The sequence below is a fragment of the Podarcis vaucheri genome (assembly GCF_965113315.1).
Source record: "Podarcis vaucheri genome assembly, chromosome: 16".
NCBI classification, from domain to species: Eukaryota; Metazoa; Chordata; class Lepidosauria; order Squamata; family Lacertidae; genus Podarcis; species Podarcis vaucheri.
Genome location: NC_138754.1, coordinates 1824242 through 1826824, shown reverse-complemented (window position 1 = coordinate 1826824; position 2583 = coordinate 1824242). Strand labels below are relative to the sequence as shown.

Genomic DNA, 2583 nt, shown 5'->3' with positions numbered 1-2583 from the left:
TTCCATGCTGAAGCTAAGCTTTAATGAAAGGAGGCGGCGCCTTGCCTGGGCTCTCCTATTAATAGCAACAATATTTAGAGCGGCCACTTCCCAGCCCTCCACCAAGAGAGGATCCCCCACCACAGGCAGTGTATCCTCCCACTCGAAGTGGCTCACAGGTGGCAGTAAGGACTGCTCCTGGGACGACCACACTACAGGGAGGTGGCTGGATGACTACTTCACATGGTGGCAGCTGATTGATGCAGCCAATGTTGCCCCCAGAGGTCAGGCCGAGGCTACTCGATGACACTCCTCCACCGTAGGACGCCAAGCCCCCTGAGATGCCACCACCGCAAGGGGAGCACAGTGAGCCCACACCCCCGACCGGGTAGCTGACGCAGGAGGGGGCACAGGATGGGATGCAGCAGGGCTGGCAGGATGAGACGAAGCCACAAGACATCTTGGAGGGATGGAGCTGGGTCTGAAAGGACAGGTTGCAGTTTTGAGGAGGGGTAAAACATCCACCGTCTTCATTCATGGTTCATTCATTCCGTTTTGAGAAATAGTATCAGCAGCAGCAGCAGCAGTGCCTGCTTTGTAAAACTCTTTCAGTCCGCCCCCAACCCTCTTACAATCAGCAGTTTATCATTTATTTTAAGAATAACCAATAAATAATGATCACCAAGACCAGCAGGGTCTGGGTGATACAGAGTGCAAAGCAGAAAATATTAAATCATAAGAAGCAATTCAATTAAAAAACCTATCATCTATGCACCAAACCAGCAATACTGGAACAGTGGTGTCCTTCTTAGTAGTGGTGTCACTGGGGTGGCAAATGAAGTGACCTTGAGGGGCAGCTTCCATTTCTGGAATGCCAGCCCCACTGAGCTCTGTCTGCCTGCCTTATTATTAACTTTGAGGAAGGATGTAAAACCATGCCTGTCTGCCCAGGCATTTGGTGTCTGAGAAATCTATTTCAGGCAACCCTGAAATTATTACTTGGGTGCATGTGATTATTTTTTAGACTTTAGCTACGTTTCTGGGTCTTCTCTCTTTTCACCATTAGCCCTCCCTCACAACTGCTGCTGCCAATGTACAATATTGGGATGATGACACTCACCTAAACTTACATGGTTGTTGGAAGCACACAACTCTGAGAAACATAGAAAGAATGAGTAGATCACGTGCCTTTCTACCTCATTTCCCCTGGTTCACTCCTTGGCCTCTCAAGGTAAGTCAGGAAAAGAGCCCTGTTCAAAGCCCTGGAGAGCTAGAACCAGTCTGTGTAGACCAGGAATGAAGGAACATCTGAGACCTTCCAGATGCTGATGAACTCCCACATCCATCAGCTCTGGATGGCAGGGCCAAGGGCCAAGGATGATGGGAGTTGCAGACCAGCAACTGCTGAAGAAGCAAAGATGTTCCCTAGCCATGGCGTAGACAATTGTGAACTTGACCCCATGGAAAAGACATCTTCCTCAAAATCTAACTCTCTAAAGTTCAGAAAGTAGAAGCAGTTCTAGGTTCAAAGAAAGAGACGGAGAGCATGCAGTTCATATGGAAGAGGCAAGAAAAGATGTGAAATTCTCTCACTTACCAAGTTCTCAGTGAAATATTCAGGTGGAGCTGAGAGGAGCTGATGGAAGAATCGCGACTCAAAGGTCCTTTTATACGGTGCAAGGAGAGCAAGTCCCTCCCTTGAAGCCTAAAACGTCTACAGGTGTTCTGCGCCCCAAGGTGCTTAGTAGTTAATCTAACCTGTTTTTATGCAAACGTTCCAAATCTGACCTGTGTTTATTATCTTCATATTATACACTGCCTATCCTCTTTCATTATCTAGCTGTTAATAACTGTGATTTAGTGCACTTTAAAAAATTGTTATTTTCCTCCTTTTCATACACATGCCAAGGCTGTTAGCCCCCAGTGAACTGTATCCTAGAGGTGTTTGTAAACCCCACCCTCCCATTCTGGGACAGTTTCCTTTGTTTTACAGAGGTCCTTTTTAAATTTCCCTTACAATTCCTGCAGATGTTCACTTTAAACCAAGTCTACCAAATTCAACTCAAGGGGCAAGTGGGGTGCCGCTGGGTTCTATCCTGGGCCCGTTGATGTTCACCGTCTTTATAAAGGAGTTTATAAAGGAGTTTTCAGACCCAGCTCCATCCCTCCAAGATGTCTTGTGGCTACATCACATCCTGTCAGAGTCTGCTGTATCCCAACGTGTGTCCCATCTAGTGTCAGCTACCTGGTCGGTGGTCTAGGCTCACTATGTTCAGAACTGCTTCTAATGTGTTATTTTGTGAGAAAATGCTTTTTTTAAAATAGGTTATTTTGGACTCTCTTTTTTAAAATAATAATAATAATCAACTGCTCACAGATTAATGGGAAGCCAGGATGAAAGGAGCACATGCTAGAGCAGCCTTTCTCAACCTTGGGTCGCCAGATGTTTTTGGCCTACAACTCCCATCATCCCTGACCACTGGCCCTGTGAAATAGGGATCATGGGAGTTGTAGGCCAAAAACATCTGGGGACCCAAGGTTGAGAACCACTGTGCTAGAGTGAGATAGATTGAAAACAGACAGATCCATACATTCCCCCAAGTC

The 2583-nt window shown here is 46.5% G+C and overlaps 1 long non-coding RNA gene across 1 annotated transcript; it reads right to left on the bottom strand.

Moving 5' to 3' along the window:
- Positions 1 to 1620, bottom strand: LOC309521484. The gene is made up of 2 exons (XR_014214683.1): positions 1577 to 1620; positions 1 to 460 (listed from the first exon to the last, which is right to left on the bottom strand). It is a non-coding gene; the product is annotated as an uncharacterized lncRNA (long non-coding RNA).
- Between the last annotated feature and the right edge of the window lie 963 nt (positions 1621 to 2583).